The 27,355-nt window shown below is 39.6% G+C and overlaps 1 protein-coding gene across 2 annotated transcripts in view; it reads left to right on the top strand.

Moving 5' to 3' along the window:
* The window catches only part of LOC133646407 (leucine-rich repeat and fibronectin type-III domain-containing protein 2), a 379,355-nt gene that overhangs the window by 338,267 nt on the left and 13,733 nt on the right, over nt 1-27,355 (top strand). Inside the window, exons 1-2 of one of the 2 annotated variants that reach the window (XM_062041727.1) lie at nt 3,004-3,133; nt 3,203-3,312. The exons of the other annotated variant lie outside the window; for it this stretch is intronic. The gene's annotated coding sequence lies outside the window, so the exon portion shown is untranslated. Of the gene's footprint in view, nt 1-3,003; nt 3,134-3,202; nt 3,313-27,355 lie in introns of those variants that run through there. 2 annotated transcript variants of the gene reach the window in all.

Raw genomic sequence — 27,355 nt, 5'->3', positions numbered from 1 at the left:
GGATACAATGCATTTCCAGTTCTGATCAAACTACTGCTAGGGCAACATTCTTTGGACACACCATTCTTGATAAGACTATAATCCCTCTTGCTGGACCCCACTTATGTTAATTTCATGTTAGTTTTGACAAACAGGATTGTCTAGAATTGCTTTTTTTAAAATTCTTCAACATTTATATGTCAAATTGTACACTGCAAATTATTTTATTAATTCTGCCAACATTTTGTTTGGCTCACAAGTGCAATATCATAATTGCTTTGATTGCAGAAATAAATGCCACCCAACAAACTTGGTATGTTGAATGTGTCATATTAGTGCCATTTAAAGAGCAGGAAATTGGTATCTTAGATGTTTTTTTTATTTTAATGTTTTATTGAAAGGGACCTATTTTTAATGTTGTCTTTTTTTTACTAATATTGTTGTCAAATCATAAGGTTCATGCATTTTGGCGTGAGCTTGCACACATTTTGTGGATGTTTGTGTTCATGAGGTTTCACAGTCTGGCTACCTTGTTACGTCACAACGAGGTGGACGTACTTATTTGGATATTAAGGCTGCTTCTACGGCTAAGGTTATACAGGGTATATCCCACCTAACCTTATCCTTGTCCACACACAAACACAATGCCATCGTTTAAGACCCTCTCACCCCTCCGTCTGGCTTAGTTGCTTTGTGTGCAAGTTCTTAAATTAAATTTTACTTATCTGAACAATATCCAGTGTTGTGGTATTTCAATTAACTGGAATCCAGTGTGTTGTGGGGCCCTATTGTAGTGAATTACACCTAAGCCATCATAAATTAATCAAATCTTCAATGGACATGTGAAAGTAAACAATGTGATAAACATTTTACAACAATCAATCTGGGGATCAAGATATCTGGTCAGGACACTCCTCACTCTTTTACCTTCACCTTCATTGTCCATTCGTTATATATTATATATTCTGGACCTAGACGTTGAATAATCGCTCAACACACATCGTGGATAATATCTGTTACAGTCTGCTTTGCCAGTCCAAATGCATTCGCTGTTTTCCGTAGTCTTCCCTCGTCGGCCAGGTAATACAAAGCACACGCTACCTTTTTTATCACATCCACGGGAGCCCGCATTCTCGTTGTCTCTCCTTCGACAAATGGACAACAGCTGACATGGACATTCGAAAGTTCTCTTGCCATTCCTCTGGCACAACACACTCATTGACAAACATATCCCACCAGGCTGCCGTTCTTCAAGACCTTATCCAAAACCGTCGCTCAGCATTGCTATGTTGCCGTCTGAGATGTGTTGTATCTGATATAGTGGCAATCGCGTGTTTCCTTCTCTTAAGGTATTCATGTGTGATTTCTACAAGCGTCTGTACATGGAAAAGAAGGAAAAACATGGGCATGTCTGGATGACTTGCCTCCATCTTTCCAGGGGTTACCTCAGAGTTACGAAATCGGTTGTCATGAAGCTGGCTGTGGTGTGTTCTTCCTGTGTGGGGCGCGGTCTTTCTGACGTCACTTCCTCTCAGAACTCAGTTTGTAAACGGTCGATGAGTCCACACAGAGCTAAGAGCCGGAGATTCAAGAAATACACGGCGCACTTACCTGTGTAAAAAATTATCCAAGGAGGGAAACCTTAAACGATGGGTTAGTGTGGCTGACACGGGGCTTAGGCTAAATAATTATTTGTTTAAGGTGTTATCCAGCCTAATGTAGACAGGACCTAAGTCATGCTCTCATCCAAAGGGGAGGATCTCCTCCCCTGCTGTTTCAGGCTACAAGGAAACAAGAAAAAGGTATGATAAAGTATTATTTAATCTAATCTTGGCCTGCGCATAATAAATGCTGTGTCAAGAATGCTGCTAACACAGCTGATTTTTATGCAGGTCTAAATCGATCTGAGAGTGTGCAGGTGTACCTAATATTGTGACCGGCTAAAGTTTATTTTGGACCATGTCTGGAAAAAAAGATAACGGTGACGACTTCAAGATATATATTTTTACAGTGTACATTTTTCAAAAGATAATTTATGATATATTGTAGAGGGTGAGGTAGGGTTTAATTTGCAATCTGGGAAAGCCTCCAAAAAATCTTGAGTACGGACTCAAAAAATGGGATATGAATGTGGACGTTGAGCAAAATTTACGCCAACAATTACACCAGAGCATATCCAATACAAATTATGTAGACCACAAGAAATAATTATTAAAATCATCACAGGTCCCCTTGAAAGATGCCATTTTTAGTGCTGACCTAAATGCTGACTGAGCCGTTTCATGCAAGTTGAGCTATCTCACAACACCCAAATCTGACTCAGAATCTGTATCCAAGGCCTAGAGCCTTTCATGATAGTAGTTTACATGTTCATGTCCCGCTCAATCTCCCCCACACTAAATGTTACGTTCACACACACACATTTACACTTCAAGCTCACCAGTGTTTGTCTAGAAAACCACCGATGCTGGTAATGACTTTTCACCAGCATCTTGGAATAAAAAATGTAAAAAGTTCAAGAACTAAGTGGTTGCCAGAAATCATGTGTGCGTGCTGCTGCATCTGTCAAATGGGTGCGAGCCTGACTGTCAACAAAAGAAGCTGTCCGAAAGCAGAACACATGACGGGGGGAGACTAAATTGAGTTTGGGCTCTGTCATCCATGCTCTTTCAGCAGCCTGTCAACACCTAATCACATATGGCATGATCAGACAGTCTGTTTCACTGGAGAAAAAAAGGTTTTCTGCCTTCCACATGTGAAATCATGAAAGCTTCCACCCACACTGAGAGACCGCCTGCAGGCTTTCGCATACAATGTGTCGCATGAGTGGCTTTGCCTCTGGGCCTGTGCTGTATATTGGCACTACAACAAGGCTGATGGATGAAGCTTGTTACTCACAAGCCATTTGCATCATCTTCGCCGTTTGCCACAAGGATGACGTGGGAAAGCAACACGTAGGCTAACCGTTTCTTTTTCCAGCTTTTTAGCTGTAACAAATCACACTGTCAGAATCGGAATCTAAAGTTGTCTCTCCTTTTGTCCAATTGTAGCCTCTCGGGCATAGTTGTGGAGGGGGAAAAAAAACAATTATTCTGAAGCTATTAATCCACGTTAACTCGACCTCCTTCTGCTCCCATCGACCAACCTCTGCAGGGTGATACATTTTTCCAACTGGATGTTCCCAAGCTGTACCTCTCGTTTTACCCTCCCATTCTCTCTACAGAATCTCAATCTCTCTGCCTGACTGAATGCATGACTGTGTGTTGCGTAGCACCTTCAGGCACTGTGTGGGATGGTGTTGTAGGCTGGTATCTGGCAGTCTCTGATAAGAGGGTGAGTGAGCCGGTGCTATATTCCTTATGAATGTTGTATTTTATATAGGAGGTGTTGGGGAAGACCGTTTTCTGCGTTTAAAGGCTCTTTCAGGGAAAATGACGGATCATAAAGTTAATGCAGAATGTGTGCAAACGCTAATTACGTTAAGGACAAGCCTTGGGGACTATAAGGACGCAGGCGCATATTACTTTGCTGACATTATGGCAGTTAGGACTGGTTTCTAGAGCGATGCCTGACCCTTTTTGGAGCAAAGTACTAAAACCCTAACCTGACTCTCGCCAGATCCTTGTAGTTCGCTGAGCTCCACACAAGAATCTGGGACTTCTCAATAGGAGATGTATTTCAGAAGGCGGGGCCTTGTAAAAAAGTCATAGTATGTGATTGGATAAACCACTTGTCCGTTATCTTGAATGATGTGCTACTTCAACCACTCACAAATCGAAATCAACCCATGACGCTGATGAGAGCGACGCTGGGAAATCCAAAACAGAACAGCCGACATATTGGATAACGACAGAGCGGAAAGTTCTCTGTTCATCTTTTAAAGAATTAAAATTCGATAGATTCGACAAAACAGTTGCAATAGCAGAATCAATGTCAGCACACGACTCCTCGCTGCATGCCGCCATTGTTGTTTGAATCAAACAGTGGCTTCGGCGCTACGTCACATCCATGAAATCCCGCCTGGCGATCCTGATTGGTTCATTATGTTTTACTATCTTGAAGGAGTTTGCAATGCCCTCGAGCCCAGATCCTTGTGTGGAGCTCAGCGAACTACAAGGATATGGTGAGAGTCAGGATACTAAAACCCCAAACTGTACGAGACTAATGTGTAGCCCCTCACCTATAATAATTGTAGGAAATACTACATTTAGTAAAAGTGCAGCACATTTTCAGAAAACTGTAGCGTTTCACTGCCAAGAACCTTGCAAATGTTGGTCATTATCTGGTTGCAGCAATGTATTTTCATCATTAAAATCACCAGTGCGGTAGATCTCAAACTTTTTTCACCAAGTACCACCTTAGAAAACACTTGGCTCTCCAAGTTCCACCATAATGAACAACATTGAAATGCAGTAGCGTAGTAGGCCTAAATATTCATTAAAACCAGGCAGAAGTTTTATTTAACAATTCTACATTTTGGCTAGTGTAACATTAGGGGAGGCTCACTTTGCCACAAAACTTTGAACTTGGGTTAAGAGTCTACACAGTGAAATGTTAGCTATACGGTCATTTATACAACAAAAATCAAATCAAATAGTTTGAACAGTAACATTGTGTTTAAATGTTTATTTAAGTGATTCTAGATGGAGCTTGTGTACCACACAGTTTGAGAATCACTGACCTATCCTATAGTTCCCAAATATCTTGTCCCTATGGCATGGTGAGGTGGTATGTGCATGTTGGTATTTTAGAAGATGGCGCTTGAGCCTCGGAAAAGGCCACCCCCAGCAGGTACAAGACATTGATACAACATTGATTGTACATACATGTTTTTTTTAAACTGACTTTGAAACAATGTTGCAAAATAGTTGTATTTGTAAATTGAGACAATGTTGATGGCTAATGTTGGATCTACCTTGTTGGTTGGGAAATGACCAAATTTCAATGGTCAAATCAATGTTACAACCTGACATTGAATAAATGTTGTCAAAAAGCATGTTGTTTCAATGTTGTATTTGTGTTGTAGAATATTGGTAAAATAAACGTCAGAACCCAACATTAGTTAAACGTAGTCAAAACGTTGTTGTTCCAACGCTAGGTTTCAGTTGCTCAACCTCAGGACCTAATTCAACACCTTCTCAATGTTGTTTTTAATGTCCTGTGCCTGCTGGGCTAATAAATGGATGTGAGATTGCATATTCTACTCACAAAAGGGAGACTCACTTTGCCACAAAACTTTGAACTTGGGTTAAGAGTCTACACAGTGAAATGTTAGCTATACGGTCATTTATACAACACAAATCAAATGGGTATTCAAGAGTTTTGCACTGTATGTCAGTAGTGTTACATCATAAACCAGCTCAACCGTGTAGCCCTCCAATGAATTTAATAAGGAAGAGTGACTGGCAACGGAGTAAACAAGGACACTAACGGAGCGGATATCCAGCATGGTCTTTGATCTTGGCATATGGCTTTTAAGAGCAAGAAGAGAAGCTCAGTTGGGGATCATTCTTTGTTGGCCATCAAAAGCTTTTGTTTGTAGAAGTAAACCTATGTTGTTGGAAATGGAAGGTTCTCAAAAGTATAGCTCTTACTGAGCTTATTTTGAAATCATTTACAACGTTTGAGTTACCTCAAGAGAATATTTGTGCGACGTTGTTGCACATATGTTAAATGTGGTCTTAAAAATGCAGTACAGCCGCGTACCTTATTGACAAGTATAATCCTTGAGTGAACATTGTGCATTTCTTGACTCTAATATCGCTCTTGTTAATATGAATGTTTTATTTATACCCATTAAGCTGGGTAATGCATGTTGACCATGTATAACATACCTCCACAGATGGATGAATTTACTATGGTTTGATTTAAAGGACCCTTAGAGTGCAGATGACCAAAAATGTTCTCCATGTAATTGTTGCTCCTGTAAATGAATCTGGCAGTCATTTCCCCTAATATCAATTAGTTTTTGAGTAGTCAGTAGATAACTAACGGTACTTGGAACACCCTTTATCCAGTGCCAGACTCGATATGCTGCCCCCTCTTAGTGGGATGCCATCTACAACATGTGGATAAAGGCATATAGAACAATTATTTTCATCACCTAGTTGCATGTTTTTGTCCCCCTGGTCCACGATTACTTCAAAACTGATACTGTATGCTTAACATTATGAGCAAACATTTTTTTCCGGACTTCCCTGCTTTTCCATCTCCTCTTCCATAGACACCATAGCCTGTGTTTCTTCATGCTCTTTCGGCATTTCCTCAAGCATCTTGAGGAAAACATCAATAGAACAGGACACAAAATAGAATGCTAAAGTTAAAGTTAAAGTACCAATGATTGTCACACACACACTAGGTGTGGTGAAATTTGTCTTCTGCATTTGACCCACCCCCTTGATCACCCCCTGGGAGGTGAGGGGAGCAGTGGGCAGCAGTGTTGCCATGCCCGGGAATCATTTTTGGTGATTTAACCCCCAATTCCAACCCTTGATGCTGAGTGCCAAGCAGGGAGGTAATGGGCCCCATTTTTATAGTCTTTGGTATGACTCGACTTGACTAGCGGCTTAACTTTTTTTTTGTACCATTTTTGAGCACCAGGGGTGCTCTTTTTTCTCGAGGGTGCTCCTGATTTTTAGAAACACACTGATTTTTTATAAATTTTTTCCAAACAAACTCTGACCAAAACCTTCTATTTAAGTCAGAATCATTTAAATAATCACTGCAAATTACACCCCTTTCATTTAGTCCTGTTATGGTTTGGAGGAGGGAGTTGTGACGGCACAGAACCACAAGGGGGAAATATTGCTCTGAGTATTTATTATATATATATAAACAATATAATATAATAATTTAAGAACAATATATTTAATTAAACAACAAAGGAATGGCATGTGACAAAACCCAAAGGGTGTATGGTGTAAGACTATGTGTAGGAATTAATTGCCGAGTGTTACCAGAGTGATTAGTGAGGAGGCGGACAAATTCAAAGGGTCTAGGCAGAGAAGGTCCGTGTCCAAGCAGGAGGTCGGGATCCAAGAGGCAGTCCGGGAAGCAGGGGGAGAAACGAGGAATGACGAGACGCACAGCTCGACACGTGGAACAAAGGCAGAGGGACATCAACAGAAGGTTATGTTCCAGCGAGGGATGGCAGGTTGTGCAGGCTTTTGAAGGCAGGTCTGATCATCAGCTCCAGGTGTGCAGATTGCCGGCGATAGATTGCAGCTGTTCGCTGCCGCTGGTCTGGGGCGCGCTTTGCGCGCTCTCTGAGCTGCGCTCGGTGCAGCGCACAGATGAATGCGCCCTGACGAGCGCCCGGACCATGACAAGTCTGTCCCATTTTGCACAAGGAGGAGGAGGAGTGGTCCATACTTTCCTCATATTCCCATCATTTGGAAATGTGATCATGCTTCCCCTTTCTTTAATCATATTGCTACAACCTGCAACAATGCATCTGGCAGCCATATTTGAAAAGTCCTTCAAATAATGCGCAAACATATCGTTATTCTGGATGAAGATGCTACCAATACTACACAATATGAAATTGCCTCCAGTCTTCTGTAGCTGACGTAAGCAGGCTGATGCAGGCCGTCAACATTTTGGAGCAAAATGTGAGCGTTCCAAAATGTACTAAAACTTGTTGGAAAACAGGCCTGATATCACTATTTTCAGTGGGGATTTCACCTAGATACATAATTTTTACATCCAGAACTATGAAATAAGTGTCAATGTTGTCAAAATGAGAGGGGCCCTTTAAAAGCCTACTGAAACCCACTACTACCGACCACGCAGTCTGATAGTTTATATATCAATGATGAAATCTTAACATTACAACACATGCCAATACGGCCGGGTTAACTTATAAAGTGCAATTTTAAATTTCCCGGGAAACTTCCGGTTGAAAACGTCTAGGTATGATGACGTTTGTGCGTGACGTCAAGGGTTGAAGGAGACATTTTGGAATAGCACGGTCGCCAGCTTAAATCGTCTGTTTTCATCGCTAAATTCCACAGTATTCTGGACATCTGTGTTGGTGAATCTTTTGCAATTTGTTCAATTAACAATGGAGACTGCAAAGAAGAAAGCTGTAGGTGGGATCGGTGTATTAGCGGCTGGCTACAGCAACACAACCAGGAGGACTTTGAGTTGGATAGCAGACGCGCTACCGTGAGTACAGCTTTGGCTTCCAAACATTTGATCGCTTGCCCGTATGTGTGTGGCGCTATGTGTATGTCACGTACGTAACTTTGGGGAAATATATGTTTCTTGCCGACTCTGATGGCGGCCGGGGTGTCGTCGAAAGCTACAACGCCCGCCGCCGCGCCGCTGTCCTCACCTTGACTTCCTCCGTCTGCGGGCCGCCGACCGCATCGATGATCGGGTGAAGTCTTTCGTCGCGCCGTCGATCGCTGGAACGCAGGTGAGCACGGGTCGTGATGAGCAGATGAGAGCTGGCGTAGGTGGAGAGCTAATGTTTTTAGCATAGCTCTGTCGAGGTCTCGTAGCTAAGTTAGCTTCAATGGCGTCGTTAGCAACAGCATTGCTAGGTTTCGCCAAGCGGTACAGCATTAACCGTGTGGTTACAGGTCCAGGGTTTAATAGTAATAGTAGTATTGTTGATCTTCTGTCTATCCTTCCAGTCAGGGGCTTATTTCGTCTGTTTCTATATGCAGTTAAGCACGATGCTATCACGTTAGCTCCGTAGCTAAAGTGCTTCGCCGATGTATTGTCGTGGAGATAAAAGTCACTGTGAATGTCCATTTCGCGTTCTCGACTCTCATTTTCAAGAGGATATAGTATCCGGGGTGGTTTAAAATACAAATCCGTGATCCACAATAGAAAAAGGAGAGAGTGTGGAATCCAATGAGCCCTTGTACCTAAGTTACGGTCAGAGCGAAAAAAGATACGTCCTGCACTGCACTCTAATCCTTCACTCTCACGTACCTCATCCACGAATCTTTCATCCTGGCTCAAATTAATGGGGTAATCGTCGCTTTCTCGGTCCGAATCGCTCTCGCTGCTGGTGTAAACAATGTGCAAATGTGAGGAGCCCTTCAACCTGTGACGTCACGCTACTTCCGGTACAGGCAAGGCTTTTTTATCAGCGACCAAAACTTTATCGTCGATGTTCTCTACTAAATCCTTTCTGCAAAAATATGGCAATATCGCAAAATGATCAAGTATGACACATAGAATGGATCCGCTATCCCCGTTTAAATAAGAACATTTCATTTCAGTAGGCCTTTAAGGAAGCACAGATGTACTTCATGGGGTAAAATGTTGCATACAAACCATGAAGAGAACCACAGGCATTTGTTTGCTACACCTAAACAGTTTTTCTTATAACCTCATAATTAAACGCTTATCTCAGTAGACAAATACTACAAACATCTACAGAATGTATTTAACTGACTCACGGGCCTGCTTATGTAACATAATATCTCTTCTTGATGGAAATACCACCCAAGTTACTCTTACTGTCTTAAATTAATGCTTGACCTGGGAGTTTGAAGTTAGGCTATGGAGAATAAAATAATTTCCCATTGTGCAATTCATTTGAAATAGGACACAGGGGGAAGTAAGACTTAATAATGGCTGTAATCATCTCTATGTCTGGCTCCACGTGGGCAGGGAAGGCATCATGAACCACCAATTGATTGTGGTTTTGCAAATAGTGGAAGAGGAATAATGCCAGACTGTCTGACTACAGTATCACTTTTATGACATGGATACAGTATCCAGTGAAATCCAAACCTACACAAAAGCTTACAGTTATTACTTAATTGCTACACAAACCACATAAATTGTGCACGTATGCCTATTTCCGAGCCTATTTTATGTTTTTTAGGAGCATATGAATAATTAATTAACCATTTGTGTACGTTTCCATATGAGTTGGGAAATTGTGTTAGATGTAAATATAAACGGAATACAATGATTTGCAAATAATTTTAAACCCATATTCAGTTGAATATGCTACAAAGACAACATATTTGATGTTCAAACTGAAAAACTTTTTTTTTTTGGCAAATAATCATTAACTTTAGAATTTGATGCCAGCAACACGTGACAAAGAAGTTGGGAAAGGTGGCAATAAATACTGATAAAGTTGAGGAATGCTCATCAAACACTTGGAACATCCCACAGGTGTGCAGGCTAATTGGGAACAGGTGGGTGCCATGATTGGGTATAAAAACAGCTTCCCAAAAAATGCTCAGTCTTTCACAAAAAAGGATGGGGCAAGGTACACCCCTTTGTCCACTACTGCGTGAGCAAATAGTCAAACAGTTTAAGAACAACGTTTCTCAAAGTGCAATTGCAAGAAATTTAGGGATTTCGACATCTACGGTCCATAATATCATCAAAAGGTTCAGAGATTTTGGAGAAATCACTCCACGTAAGCGGCACGGCCGGAAACCACCATTGAATGACCGTGACCTTCGATCCCTCAGATGGCACTGTATCAAAAACCGACATCAATCTCTAAAGGATATCACCACATGGGCTCAGGAACACTTCAGAAAACCACTGTCACTAAATACAGTTTGTCGCTACATCTGTAAGTGCAAGTTAAAGCTCTACTATGCAAAGCAAAAGCCATTTATCAACAACATCCAGAAACTCCACCGGCTTCTCTGGGCCCGAGATCATCTAAGATGGACGGGGTGGATCGCTAGCCTGTCCATCGGATGGGGACATCTCTACGCTGCTGACCCGTCTCCGCTCGGGATGGTACCTGCTGGCCCCACTATGGACTGGACTTTCGCTGATGTGTTGGACTTTCACAATATTATGTCAGACCCACTCGACATCCATTGCTTTCGGTCTCCCCTAGAGGGGGGGGTTACCCACATATGCGGTCCTCTCCAAGGTTTCTCATAGTCATTCACATTGACGTCCCACTGGGGTGAGTTTTCCTTGCCCGTATGTGGGCTCTGTACCGAGGATGTCGTTGTGGCTTGTACAGCCCTTTGAGACACTTGTGATTTAGGGCTATATAAATAAACATCGATTGATTGATTGATTGATGTAAAGTGGAAAAGTGTTCTGTGGTCTGACGAGTCCACATTTCAAATTTTTTTTGGAAATATTCGACATCGTGTCATCCGGACTGTAGGGGAAGCGAACCATCCAGACTGTTATCGACGCAAAGTTCAAAAGCCAGCATCTGTGATGGTATGGGGGAGTAATTAGTGCCCAAAGCATGGGTAACTTACACATCTGTGAAGGCACCATTAATGCTGAAAGGTACATACAGGTTTTGGAACAACATATGCTGCCATCTAAGCGCCGTCTTTTTCATGGACGCCCCTGCTTATTTCAGCATTACAAACTCAAATGCTTTTCATGTTGACGTAGAAGCTAGCTTATCTCGTGCCATAGTTAGCTTTTACGGCTAATACCAAAGCATGCCGATGTGTTACTACGAGAGAAAAATAGTTCTTCAGTGTTCGCTCTTACAATAACAATGTCGCTACAGTTTGGTTATTATACAGATTACGGAATGTAAAGGAATTATTGTTGATGGTTTTTGAATCCATTTTTAAAGTGATTCAGAGGTAGAATTGATTGCTCCCAATTAGTTGCATTGCTAGCTGCCTGTCTTCTTGTCTCTCATAATGATTCTGAACGATAGGCAAAATTCCCCAAAAAAGTGCAGTTCCACTTTAATGCCCTCTTTGGCATTTTAAAAATATGAACAGCTCATCATTTTATGGTATTGTTGTTTCAAAAGAACGGACAGAATTTAAAATAAATACTAGTCCAATAAAAACATAATTAAGTACATAAATTACTGTAAGTTGTTTTTTATTGAGCAAAAGCTGTATTTGATATCCTACTAGCCAGAAAGCAGTCCGAACCCAACAGACTGACCATGTGGCCATGAAGGATCTATGATGAAGGGAAGTTCAGGTTTAATTGTTGACTCTGCATTTCCTGTTGATATATGTCGATGATATCATCATGGTTATACACGTTTTGGCAACTCTACAGTCTATAGTCAATGAACAGTTTTTTTTAACCCAATACACAGGTTGAGTGTACTTCGATGACAAATGATGTCAGAGGTGTGAAGGGCAGCATTGGTACAGGTATCATATACAGGGTGACATACCCCAGACATGTTTGAGGCACTTCGATGATTGGAATAGAGAACTTGCTCCGGACTGATGTGATGGAGTGTTATGTCACTGTGGTGTGTACAAGGTTTTGCTACAATACCAGAGGTGTCGCGGTCAATGTATGGATTTTTCAACCCAGTAGACCTGAGTTTAATCAACTGGATCAATCGTGCTGATTACCAACTCCCCCTTTCAGTTTTCATCTTCATCACAAATCTACAAAGCATAAGTAGTTTCCTTTAAGAATGATTGTGTGTGAGTTGGCTTAACTTGGGCTGCAGACATTCTATTTCCATAGCAATTCTGTGTATGAGCAGTAAAATAAAGTGTGAATATTTTATAATGGGAGGTAATAAATATTGGTAATATACAGTGATGTGTGATGGCCTTTACGCCAGGAGAGGCATTGATGCCTTTGGAGTTTTATTTTAAATCCATACACCCTATTCACTGTTAATACAGGCTGCTCAACAAGAGGATAAGAACAAGTAAAACAATGTCGTAATGTTTTTATCAAAACTTTTTTAGTCATATGTATTTTCATTTATATCAGGAAAAAGTATTTGGGGTCTTACCTTTAATTTGCATCTGAAGTACAGGTGCCTACCCATCTCCGGGTTACTTGGTTCTGAAAGTATCATCACCTTCTGGCTTGTCTGAAAGTCCAATTTGGAGAAGTATTTGAGCTTGGATACGATTTTCAATATTTGTAACCACATCATTCATTCATTCATTCTTTCATTCAGCAGAGTATGACTATATATTTTTTGCATTTGACTTGACGCGTACTAGCTCAGAGTGGTACTGTTTGTGTGGATATATACTTTTTTTTTTTTTAATATATGGAGAAAGATTGTGGAAACAAGCACCTGCTCACTCATGTGCCCCCACCCGTTCAATGTTTCTCAGCTTTATGAGAGCTGATTGCTCAGGGCACTCAAGATACTCTTTGGCTTGCTTGCGCACTAAGGGCCTAATTTACTAAGTTTGCATGTACTAAATCACAAGGAAAACTTGATAGCACACGCAAAGCTGATCTACTAAACATGTGCAAAGCTGAGTGCGTATCTTAAGTGAGCAGAATAAGGCATGCAATATATTTTGCGTCTCTGTCTTCAGTGATATGCAACATATATGCAGCTCATCAAAACGGTCACAATACTGGGAGGAGAAAAGGCAAATATATCATACAGCACGTGCAATGTGATTTATCAACACTCATTACCGTTATCATTATTTTGCATTTTATTGAGCTTGCCTGAAAAGGAATGCAAACTGACACACACACACAGCAGTGAAACAGGCGTGCTTGCAGTGCAAAGATAGACGACGGACGATCCTCCTTCCAACGTGGAGGATTTCAACATATTTGGACGGTCAGAAATAAAAAAAACATTAGACACATTGTCAATTCAGCAACATCCTTTTATAATTGTATAGGTGCTAGATGACTTAAGGGGCTGATTAAAAGACATTCAATTGATGCATCCTGGTGTCAGTTAATAGTTTCTTACTGACGTTCGTTGTTTTCACATAGAATATATATAGCCTATACCAGTGTTTTTCAACCTTTTCTGAGCTAAGCCACATTTTATTCATTGAAAAAATCCCGAGGCACTCAACCAGCAGAAATAAAACTCAGAAGCCAATATTGACAATAAAAAGTCATTTTTGCAATTGTTGGATATGAATTCAAAACCATAACCAACCATGCATCATTATAACTCTTGTCTCAAAGTAGGTGTGCTGTCACAACCTGTCACATCACGTTGTGACTTATTTTGTGGTTTTTGACGTTTTCCTGTGTGTACTGTTTTAGTTCTTGTCTTGCGCTTCTATTTTGGTGGCTTTTCCTGTTTTGTTGGTATTTTCCTGTAGCAGTTTCATGCCTTCCTTGAACGCTATTCCCCGCACTCGCTTTGTTTTGGCAATCAAGACTATTTAAGTTGTGCGGACGCTATCCTTCTTTGTGGGGACATTGTTGATTGTCATGGCATGTACGGATGTACTTTGTGGACGCCGTCTGCTCCACGCGCTGTAAGTCTTCGCTGTCGTCCAGCATTCTGTTTTTGTTTAATTTGCAGCAAGTTCAGTTTTAGTTTCGTTTTGCATAGCCATTCCTAAGCTTCAATGCCTTTTCTTAGCAGCACTCGCCTTGTGTTTATTTTTGGATTAAGCGTTAGATACCTTTTGACCTACACGCTGCCTCCCGCATATTGTGATCACGACAAACCATGTTACCGACATCTACAAAGCAATTAGCTACCTGCTGCCACCTACTGATATGGAAGAGTATTACACGGTTACTCTGCCGAGCTCTAGACAGCACAGACACTCAACAACGGCACATTATTTGCGGATTATAATTACTGGTATGCAAAAAATATATTCAACCCAATTAGGTGAAATTACATAATCTCCCATGGCACACCAGACTGTATTTCACGGCACACTAGTGTGCCGCGGCACAGTGGTTGAAAAACACTGGCCTATACGATAAAAACTTCTTGAAGTATGCTTTTTCTGTGTCTTGAGCACAGTAGTTCAGCCTTCCTCCCATGCACTTTCAGCGGTTAAAAAAAAAGGTAAAGAAAGAAAAAAAGTAGAGTCAATGAAGATGCGCTGCACGACTGCTTCTAAAATGCTCATACAAAGTAATACATGTCTCCTGCTGGTTTGAAAACATAGAAAAACTCCACAGGTAGGAGCATGATACGGCGTGGCGAAGTTGGTAGAGTGGCCGTGTCAGCAATCGGAGTGTTGCTGGTTACTGGGGTTCAATCCCCACCTTCTACCATCCTAGTCATGTCCGTTGTGTCCTTGGGCAAGACACTTCACCCTTGCTCCTGATGGCTGCTGGTTAGCGCCTTGGATGGCAGCTTTGAGTACCTTAAAGGTAGAAAAGCGCTATACAAGTATAACCCATTTATCATTTATTTATTTATAACATGACTGTGCAGTAAATGACAGTGTCTCTGTGGTGATGCCCAATATAGTACATTTAAGTAAGGCGGTCTGCACCACTTATTAATTGCACATGCAGTCTTAGTAGATCACACGCAACACGGCCACAAGGTTTTTACATCTTAGTGAATCAGGCTCTCAACCAACCAGGAAATTCTCACCACTGCCTTGTCTCTACCCACTATTTGTCTGTGTACTAAGCACTTGCACACTAGGCAGGCCGGAAAGCTCATTGGCGGCCAATCTCAAGTATGTGTCCTGTTTTTGATCAGAAAGTGGACAAATGTTGTTATTTTTGCCTTAAAAAATGTTTTTAAAAAAAGAAAAAGATTTGAATCATACAGAAAATACATTTAGATCACAGTATTGTAGTAGAGTTTTATCCACAGTCTTCGATCAGACCTTCTTTTTCCATTTGGAGTGAACATATGCTTAATGGCAAAAAAAATGAATATACTATTTTGCCTTGCTAGAAACCCAATCTAAAAGATTGAACAGTATCCACCATAACGTGTACAATAATCATGGGTCAAAACAATTGCAAGTGTAGTAGTGGAGTATAAAAGTCACATCAAATTTAACACGTCTGCACAATACGAATAAATGTTAAGATTTTCTCATAAAGCGAAGTGTGTAGGTTCATCAAATCACTTCAGCGTGCTCCAGATGCAATTCAGGCTTTCACACCTGATGACACATTGTGAATAAAAGTAGCAGCTGTAGAAAACCTGTGTTGAATGTCAAATGAAATGCATTGTGCCGTCTCATTTGTTCCTCTTGTGGAAAGACAAAGTTGATTTCAATCTGCATTTGTCTTCACTGCTACTAGCAGAACAAATGTTCTTTATAGCATGCAGTGAATCCAAACTTTATGAGACGCTATCGGAAGCATTTTTTTTACTGCTGTTATAATACGGTTTGTACCAAATGTACTTGTACAATAACCTATAACTAGGGGTGTCCTGATCTGATATTGATATCGGATATCGGTCCGATATTTGCCAAAAAAACAAGTATCCGATAACAACTAAATGCCCTCCAATAAGCACACAACATTGGTCTTTTCTTGTATTTTAGTGAAGTTATTTACAAAAAGTAAACATCGTAGGCTCTAATATAGGCTACCTGGAGCCAGCAGCTAAGCATACAAGCTAGACATACATAAGAAATGTCTCTAATTTAACTATATTTCAGTGTAAAACACATTTGCCAATATAAACAAATATCAAATAATTAAAGTTACATATTTCAGGCACAAAGTCCCTAGGCTAGAAGCGTAATAGAAAAGTATCCACTAACAAATGTGTGTGCATTATTCAACTTACTGTACCATGAGCTTAACTTGAAGGATAGAATAGAATAATCAAACATGTTGTACAAACATACTTTAACTAAGTGCAGATAAAGTACAACACAAACAATAAATGCCACGTTAAAAATAAGCTGCTTTCTGAATGTCTCTTCAGAATGCGCTTTTTTGTGGGCGGTCTAACTTACGTGCGGAAATCCTCCTCCAGACCAAGCCCCCTTCGACTGACTCTCCACCCTGTCAGCCATGTTGTAGTTTTTAGCGCTTCTATATCGAGCCTACTGACAGATATAAATTAGAATTATACACTACTTTTTATTAGAAAACAGTGCAGGGTTGTAGTGTTCATGTGCATGTACGAGCCAGTCCGCCCCACAACAAGAGGATTGAGAAAAGGAAATAACTTATTAACTATTGACTACGACTGAATAAAATGGCAGACTCGCACAAAGCTCTTTGAATAAACCTCTACCATATATGGAGATATCCACTAAGATAAATAAGGCAAAATACGTCACTAAAGTCTCAAATTCCAAACGGCTCATTTAGAGCAAGTTTGGGAGAAGGCGAGAATGTTTTATTAATATCTCTGCCATGCCTCCATAGATTGATTTCAGAATTCACCGGGATCCCAAATACACAAAAGCAGGTAAGAAAGGTCGGTTTTGCATAACAGGACCCCTTTAATGAATTATTGTTATCACTAGTTGTTGCCAAAACACAAAATTACCACTCCAATTCAAATTAAAGGCAGTTTAACTCTGTTTATAAGGATAGTGTTTTTCATACCCACCATTGTTCTCCTGAGTAATTTTACTTGATCAAACTTTTTTTAATATTCCACACAACAAAATAATAAAAGTGTGTACTATGATTCGTGCTGATATCTTGAATATGGGTATTAGCCAATATTTATTGGTATTGTATTGTATGGAGACATCCCCAATTTTAACTACAGTTTTAAATACTAGTTGACAAGCTGATGAGTGTTGTATTATATGTATTATGTATGTGCGATATTAACAGTTCATGGCACTATTAGAGCAGTAAGTCATTAAATAATAAGGTGTCTGTACTGGTTAAGAGATTTTACCGACCAAAGAAATGGTATATATGAAGTTTCAGCGTGAATTACAACGTACCCCCGCCAATACAACTCTCAAACGGTTAAGAAATCAAGATCATAAAAGTAGTTGCACAGAAAATTAAACTCCACTCACAGTCTGTTTGTCCATCTGTGAGATTCCTGTCATAAGCACGCTGCTGGCACAGTCCCCAGTATCTCTGACAATTACTCAACCTGTTCTGTTTAGTAGATGATAGATTCTGCTCACTTCCATTAGTACATTTGCTCCAGAATACAAGTTAGGTTCATATCACAGAGGCTGTAATTTATAAAAACATGTTAGGACTTTTTATTTTTCCATTAAACGGAAATGTGTCTTATTCTCTTTTCTCCTAAGTTTTTGTTGTTGACAGTGACTCATAAACCCATTTATAAACATTTATTGGTTGGAAATGTGGTGATTTTGACGCTTCAATGGTTAAAGTGCAAAAGCAGACATGACAGTTGAGGCAAAACAACAAAAATAGACCATCTAATTAAACAAAGGTTAATTAGGTAGTAGCTATTTGTAACTGATAATTTGCTGTATCAATTGATCATGTTTTAGATGCGAAATGATACATGTACATCAGTGTGAGGGGACCATCAGTCAATTTATACACTAATTAGTAACAGTTGCAGACAAACATACCTGACCTTTACCATGGCTTGTTAAAGAAACCGTCTTATCTTGTGAATTATAGCAGTTTTCATTGCTTTATTGTTTTTATCACAAAATGTATCAAATGTTGAACAAAAATGTTTGAGTACATTGACGTCGTACCCACTTTTTGTACTGCCTTGTGATTTGTGGTAGGGGGCCCCCGTTTCGTGTGAGTAAGTGCATGTAAAATGTCGATTAATGAATGATAGGGCGCTTGTTGTAACTTTTTTTCTCACTCAAACCTATTCCTAGACCCTCCCTGCTATGTCATTAATAAAAAATATGTTAGTGCTGGACTGATAATCTCATGTACTGGGATTTAATCTTATCTGTAGACATGCCAAGGACATATTGAACTATAGGTAACACTTTAGTATGGGGAACATATTCACCATTAATTAGTTGCTTATTAAAGTAACAAAGACTTAATTTAGAGTTATTTGGACACTAGGGGAACATATAAGGGTAAGGGTTAGGGTTAGGGTTAGGGCTGGGCAATATATCGATATACTCGATATATCGCGGGTTTGTCTCTGTGCAATATAGAAAATGACTATATCGTGATTTTGGAGTTCTCACGCAGTTGCTTTTAGCTGCGGTGCATTAAACTGCATGCGTTTCTCACTCTTTCCTGTCTCTCCTTCTCACAGAGACTAAAACAAGCGCACCTTCTTACATACGTCACATACTGTCACGTGAGCAACGTCACACGCTACGACGGAGCAGACAGGTAGCGACATGGTAACGTTAGCTGTGATGCTAACAGCTAACGGTGTGGTTTGAGTGGTAATACGAGAGGAAGAAGGTGCGAATCTGGTAACAAATGGAGGAATAATTAATTCCCAAGAAAAACAGCACGGGGTCCATCGTCTGACGGTGGTTTGGCTTCAAGCGGGAATATGTCTTTACATGTCAACATCTCCGTTCGGTGCCACACCAACTAAATGCCGAAGCAACTATTTCCACATCAACACCGTAGGACATATACTATTTGATATGCAGCTCATTTTTATGTGACACTTATTGAAATATCTTGTGTGTCATCATGTACAAAAGTGCACTTATAGCTTGTTTTAAAATGTCTCTGACCATCTTGCACTTTCTGTTTTGGAAATGACATGAATGTTTGTGCCACTGCTTGATAACTGTTTAATAAATACAGTTTTGCTAAATTGACTTAGTTGTGATTTCCCTCTCTGCATGAAAGTTTAAAATGAGCATATATTAATGCAGTATGAACAACAATGTTTTAATGTAGACACATAGAATCATCATATTTAGGCTGACAATACGTCCTCATTTCCCCGGACATGTCCTCTTTTGCGGGGGTGTCCGGGCGGGGTTTCTTAAATGCTTCAAATGTCCGGCATTTATAATTAGGGTTGCGTGTATTTTCTTTGTACGTCCAGGGTTAAGTTAAGAAGGGGTTAAAAAAAAAAAAAAAACTGGAGGTGTGCGCACTAGCAACATTCGTGAGGGAGGGGCAGAGACACAGAGCGAGAGAGCTAGTGAGTGGAGAGAGACATGAGAACACATAATAAAGAAATGCCGAAACGTAAATGCAACTTCACGTATGATTTGCGGGAAAAGTATTCGTGTTTTCGTCCTGGCCGTGACACATGGCAAGCAGAATGCACTGTGTGCAAAGCAGCAACGTATATCTGTGGCAAATAAAGGGGCTAAAGATCTACAAGCCCATACCGACACTACAAAGCACAAAACAGCTGTGCCGGGCGAGAGCTCGTCTGCTGTTTTTTGTTTAAATTTAATTAACTTGTTTTGAGGCATTATTTATGTTTAGATTATATACAAGAGGTTATTTTGAATATTTCTACCTCTGCACTTTTTTTCCAAAACTGTGAATGTTACAGAATATAAGTGTGACTTGTTTTGTTATAATGTCAACCAGTGTTGGCGTTAACGCACTTTTTGTGTTTTTTTTTTTTTTTTTTTTACCATTTGTGGCCCACAGCTAATGTTTAAAGGCCGACGGCACATTCTAAAAATACTATTAAAATAAACAAAAACATAACAAAAGTGAAATAAAAAAGCTTAAAGGTGAAATGTAATTTAGAAAAAGTTGCAATGTTGACTAATAAAACAAAGCTGTTTTTTTTTCTTTCAAACGGTCATTGCTCAAAACATAATATTGAATCAAAATCAATGTTATTATGCATTATTGACCTATCAAAGGTTCCGATTACTTCACATCAAATATTCCACTTTCAAAAATATTTTTGGTGGAAGATTTTGCATATTTTGGGTGTTTGCCATAAAAAACATAGTTTTTTTGACAAAAAAGGGCGGAAAACAAACAAACAAACAAAACAACATAAAAAAAACTAAAACATTTTGAAATGAGGAATAGATCTGAAGTTGATGTAGACTCCAGAGATTTAAGCGTTAAATATAAAATGCATGTATGCCCTGGCACACCATTATCATCATTTCATGACCCAAGCAAAACACTTTTTACACTTTTATACTGAAATAAATACACCTACAACTCATTAAATAAAAACATAGCAAAAACTACCAGCAGCGGTAAAGTTTAGATCCTGGAAGGAAAAAAGAAAGTGAATGAATGTTTATAACTGAATACATTTACATATGTATACACATTTGTTTTCTTTTGTATAATCTTTTTTAATGAATGAAGTAACGTTTATGACAGACCTGGGCATTCTGCGGCCTGCGGGCCGCATCCGGCCCTTTGTACGTCCCTGTCCGGCCCGCGTGAGGCCAATCATAAATTACAAAATACATTTTAAAAAGTATTTATCTCGAGTGTGCAATACAACGGTGCTGCTTTTGTTTTGAAAAGCGTTATTTGTATGACTTCCGTGTGGACGTATGCTCGTGCGCGCAGCGGCAATCACAAATTACAAAATAAATTTAAAAAAACATCTATGTCGTGCGTGCAATACAACTGTGCTGCTTTTAGTTTGAAAAGTGTTATTTATGGGCGGTCCGCCCGGTTATCCCCGGGACACTAAAAAAAGAAAAGGTGATGACGAATGGCGTGTTTTCAACAAGACATGGACTGCCAAGTAAAGGTAAAGCCCTGTGCTTAATTTGTAGTACACATGTTGCTGTGTTTAAAGAATATAGTGTAACGACCTGCTGAAGTTGTTGTCTTCTTGAGTTGCGTAAATGAGGAGTGAGGATATGTGCGTGTGGAAGGAACGAGATAAGTTGAGCTGTGTTAGTATAGCTTGCTCAATAAAAGTTTAAAAAGAGCGTCAGACTTGGTGTGCACTTTTTCTGGACGCTACAATTGGTGGCAGAAGTAAAACTTTGCGCATACTGCACTGCTTAATTGTGTGCGCAGCCTGCTACGTCATCGAGAGGTACGTGCCACGTGAGGAGCTCGCCGCAGAGAGAGAGAGAGAGAGAGAGAGAGGGAGGAGAGAGAGAGAGAGAGAGAGAGAGAGAGAGAGAGAGAGAGAGAGAGAAAGGAAGGAGAGAGGCAGTGTCTACAGCTGCAGCTCACGCTGCTTGCCATGGGGGAATTCCGCCCTCAATGAAGACTCCCAGGTTTGATGGCGAGGCGAACTGGGAGGCATTTCATCCCACTTCTGACATCAATTGTAGAGTCCAGAAAAAGTGCACACCAAGTCTGACGCTCTTTTTAAACTTTTATTGAGCAAGCTATACTAACACAGCTCAACTTATCTCGTTCTTTCCACACGCACAGCTATCCTCACTCCTCATTTCCGCAACAGCAACGCTTCCTCCTTCTTCGCCAATCACCTTACAGGCGTGCTACGTTCACAACAAAGAGGATGCAGGATAAAGTGACAGAAATTGAAATTTTTGCATGGTATTATACATCAGGAAGTGTTGTGTAAGAAAGTGTTAAAAATAAAACCATCAAAAGCCATCTGCTTTTGTATAAAGATAAGTTAGGTTAAATGAAAATATTATTATTTTTTATTTTACGGTATTTCAAAAATAATTTAAGCAAAATTTAATTGAAATATTGTCGGTGTGGCCCTCCAGCAGTGCTCGGGTTGCTCATGCGGCCCCCGGTAAAAATTAATTGCCCACCCCTGGTTTATGACAACCTTTTTCCACAACACAATATAGAATGTGAGATATAACAGGATAATGCATACATTTGTCATTTGTTTTCAAAACGCTTACAAAAAAGTGGGACCCCAAAAATTTACTGTGGGACCCCATTTTTATGATTTGATGGGGTCCCTGGGACCCCATTTAGAAAATTCCTAGCGCCAACACTGCTGTCAACAGAGGAGAAAAAATGCTTTATTTAAAAAAAATATATATTTATAAAGCAAGTTCGAGTATCATTGGCAAATGTTCACCTAGTCCCGGCCTTGGCGTGCTGCCCGCCTTGGCACGCATATATGTGTCCTCTTTTTGGGATTTCAGAGTATGGTCAGCCTAATCATATTGCTGTGATTATATGTATCAAGTGTTCATTCAAGGCTAAGGCAAAATATCGAGATATATACCGTGTATCGCGATATGGCCTAAAAATATCGAGATATTAAAAAAAGGCCATATCGCCCAGCCCTAGTTAGGGTTACTAATAAGCAATAATTCTGAGGTTATTGAGGGAAGACTCTTAGTTAATGGCTTACTGGTTGTATAAATAGGCCATGCAGAATAATGCATTAATAAGTACTTAATAATGACTAATTAAGAGCCAATATGTTACTAATTTGCATGTTGATAAGCAACTAATTAATGGTCAATATGTGTTCCCCATACTAAAGTATTACCGAACTATATGTTTTATTTAAGTTAAATTTGTTATTTTGCACTAAAATGAAATTATCAAACTGTTTATTTTCCATGAAATTGTTGTAGTACAAAACAAGCATCAAATCAGATTCAAGTTTGATTAAGAAAGTATACAATTGTTTCACATAAACAAAAAAGTGAAAATGTTTTTTTAATGATGGGGGGGGGGGCTTCAAAATTAAATTCCTGCTTAGGGGCCCAATTTAGTTCTTCTTTGAGTGACATGACGTTTTGACTCAATACCCACATATGCAGTAAAGTGACATCAGAAAAGTGTACATATTGCACCAACAGTGTCAGCGGGCTGTTGTCTGTGACGTGTTATCAAAGCTGAGCAGCACCAACTAGAGATGAAAGACGTTGGCAAGAGAAGGAAAAAACAAATTCTCTCCTCAGTGTGTTAGTATTCTGCTCAATAAAAACTTACCAAGCGGCTCTCAATTTCATGTTACTGTGTGATTGATTAGAGCAAAAATATACAAGGTTAAGGGAGGCATGCAGTTGCCTCATTCCTCTCAAAATGTCTGCCTCCCTCCAAGAACAGATACTGTTTTTTATCCCCCCAGCACAAGACAATGGGCTCTATATATAGTGCACTTGAAATTATGTTTAATAGATGGTATTGCAGCTTGTAGAATACACTCTACCTGCCATTTTGAAAATGCGCTTTAAAAAATAGGTCATAATTGTACTACCTCTCAAGAACATGGTTGACTGAATAATGGCACTACTTGAAGAAATGTACACAGGCACTAGAGCAGACCCGGGCATTATGCGGCCCGCGGGCCACATCCGGCCCTTTGTTCGTCCCTGTCCGGCCCGCCTGAGGCCAATCATAAATTACAAAATACATTTTAAAAAGTATCTATGTCGAGTGTACAATACAACGGTGCTGCTTTTGTTTTGAAAAGCGTTATTTGTATTACTTCCGTGTGGACGTATGCGCGTGCGTGATTGTGAGTGAATGTGAACAGCTGCAATCACAAATTACAAAATAAAGTTGAAAAAACATCTAAGTCGTGCACGCAATACAACTGTGCTGCTTTTAGTTTGAAAGGTGTTATTTATGGGCGTATGTGCGTGTGTAACCTGTGAGTGAAGGTGCACAGCGACAAGTGATGCACGGTTTACACCCGAGACGCTAAAAAGAGAAAAGTTGATGACGAATGGCGTGTTTTCAACAAGACATGGACTGCCAAGCAACGTTCCCTCTAAGGTGCGCGCCTGCGCAATTGCGCACTGCTCAAGCGTCCTCTGCGCACAGCAAATATATGCCGCACACCAAATCAAATCCCATCTGAATTCTAAACAAAATAAACACATTTATTCTGTGTAATTTTGCAATGCAACTTTGAGTGACAGTGACAACAAGCGGCCCTAACGGTGTTCGTCAACACCGTTCAATTGAACACCGTTCAATTATTGTAACGTCTATCGAGATGCTTCGAGGCCAGGAATTATATAGATCAATTTATTGAGCAAAACTGTTTATATTCGGCCATAACCACACCAAAAACATGAGTGAAACACTTCTATCTCGAAAAACTAGTCATTTTCTGCCGTACAAACCAGGCCAAAACCAACTTGTCATCTGTCACCAACACGCATACCACTAAACCACTGGTGCGTTTATGGCCACACAAAAAGTCAGACAACTCAAACACCACACAAAGTTACACTACAGTCATACGTGTGCTTATTTTACTGTCATTTATTTTTAATGTTAATTTATTTATATTAATCATGGAATGCTGTTACTAGAGAAAGTTACAGGAATGCACACTTCATCCTATGCTTACATTTCATTGTGCAACATGAGGATGTTTAAGGGGAACTAAATGTGATCTCTGAAAGGGGTACACATGATTTCCAAAGCAGTGCTTTTGATATAAAGTTAAGTTAGGTTAAATGAAAGTATTATTATTATTATTATTAATAATAATAATAATAATTATTATTATTATTATTTATCTTACGGTATACATCACAAATAATATTGAGCAAAATGTAATTGAAATATTGTCGATGTGGCCCTCCAGCAGTGCTCGGGTTGCTCATGCGGCCCCCGGTAAAAATTAATTGCCCAGCCCTGCACTAGAGGAAATTAGGGTTACCATAACTTGCTGGAGAAGCAGGAGACTGTTTGTGAATAATAGTTTGTTGTCTACTCTTTCGTAGCTTGGAGTAAATGTGACAAACATAGCATTCATCTTCAAGGTTTTCTCCACAGTGCAGGCCCTTAAACAGTTGCTTGGGCCAAGTTCACATTTGAGATTAAGCACTCTCGTCGGAACCAAAATGAGATACAGATGATTACGTCTCTTAAATGAGCAAAATAGAGATTGCAGTCCATGTAGCGTGTCTGTCTTCATGTATATGCAGAATATATGCTGATTATTAGAACGCTTAAACTACTGGGAGGAGGAGACACAAATGTAATCATTTAGCACTCGCAATGTGATTTATCAAGACTAAAACTGTTCTACAGCCTCTGTTACACGTCTCTATTCAGCACACTTGAAATGTGCGTGCACACTGGCACAATTACGCGGAAACGACCTTGCCGCGGGAGTGATTGCTGCAATAAAGACCACGGCGAGAGAGGTTCTTCCGTGATCAACAATTAGCATATTCTGACAATAATAAAAAAATATTTTTTTAGCATCTTCTGATGGTGATTTTTATTTTTTTTTTGCACAGAGCTGTAAAAAACAAAAAAACAAAAGAACTCTGTCATATTAATTAATCACATCTGACCGGGCTGATATACTATGCTGCGGAGCTAAAGTGCTACAACACATTTGCAAATGTTTGTTAATATTCAGCAGAGGTGGGTAGAGTACTGAAAAATTGTACTCAAGTAAGAGTACCATTACTTTAGAACAATATGACTCAAGTAAAAGTAAAAACTAGTCATCAATATAATCACTTGAATAGGAGAAAGTAAGTATTCCGCGAAAAAACTACATAAGTATTGAGTAACTTGTGAGTAACTTTTTGAATTTTTTTGTAGATATTTTTTAATGGTTCTTGGACTACAATTGTAGTTAATGTATGCATGTGTGTAAAACATAAAACTCATATACAATTTGTTGCAACATGTTTTCTCCAGTTAGAAGTTGAATTCTTGGAGGCTGAAGTGTGAACATTTCTACTGACACAGATGGCAGCACATAATATAATTGTTATTTTTACTAGTTTGAAAGTAATCATTGAAGATTGGTGCTGCCTTGTCTGACATCATGACACTTTTTACAGTCAGTACGTTTCTATGTACTAAATTAGTCTGATCTGTCAAATTAAATAGTTTCTTCTATTTTCATAGCTACATGTGGAGTTCTAGTTTTCATGATCTTATCTCTAAGGTGACTGATGGTCACATGCAATGTGCCCCTCGTGCACTCAGGGGTGATTGGTCATTTCAGCTTGTTTAGCTATGTAGAAATGTAAATACAGCCAAAGAAGAGAATGCTACATGCTAATAAGCTAGTGTAAGTAACTTTCAAGTTCTGCATCTAACAGATAAGTAAATGGTAAATGGGTTATACTTGTATAGCGCTTTTCCACCTTCAAGGTACTCGAAGCGCTTTGACACTATTTCCACATTCACCCATTCACACACTGATGGCGGGAGCTGCCATGCAAGGCTCTAACCACGACCCATCAGGAGCAAGGGTGAAGTGTCTTGCTCAAGGAGCAAGACACTAGGTTGGTAGTAGGTGGGGATTGAACCAGGTGGCACGGCCACTCTCTCAACCGCGCCACGCCGTCCCTAGAAAGTACAACTTCCCACTGCTATTTAGTGTTGTTGGTAATGTTTTAATGTGTTTAATTGACACTTGTGGGTTTTAGGATCATCAGAGACATACAAAAAGATTGCTATTTTAGTCAACTGTTTTAGGAGGTTTCTGCTTACCAGTTGTCTCAAACAGCCGGGATGTGCTAATGTCATAACACAAAATTAAAGTGTCTTCTTTGGGAACTTTCTGATACTTATTAAACAAGTAGGTTTCTATTTTATCATACCACCAGCCAGTGTTAATTCTGACAGCAGTTTTGTACTTAGTTTTAGTTATAGTCTTCTGACGAAAATTAATGTTAGTCATTCAAATTAATTTTGGTTTTAGTCGACTAAATTCCTCAACATTCTAGTCGACTCAAATTAGAGTACATGTTGTTGACTTAAATATGAAGTATAACAGACAACACATCTTTGAAGTTTTCTTGAAAGCACTTTTATTAATTATTATTGCATCTCAAAAACTAAATACACAAGACCTGCACTCCATGAATATTTCAATAAGTACATTTCACACTAACCTTATTGTATGTTGGGTTTTTAGCTGAAATTAAGCATTTTTTTCAAGTGTTGAATAATATATGACTAAAATGGTCACATAAAGACACAAACTAGTTTTATTCTAGATTGGCAGGCAAGCTTA

Source organism: Entelurus aequoreus, linkage group LG03, assembly GCF_033978785.1.
Source record: "Entelurus aequoreus isolate RoL-2023_Sb linkage group LG03, RoL_Eaeq_v1.1, whole genome shotgun sequence".
Lineage (NCBI taxonomy): Eukaryota > Metazoa > Chordata > Actinopteri > Syngnathiformes > Syngnathidae > Entelurus > Entelurus aequoreus.
Note: the sequence above shows the minus strand (reverse complement) of the source record. Positions and strands in the feature narration are given on the sequence as shown.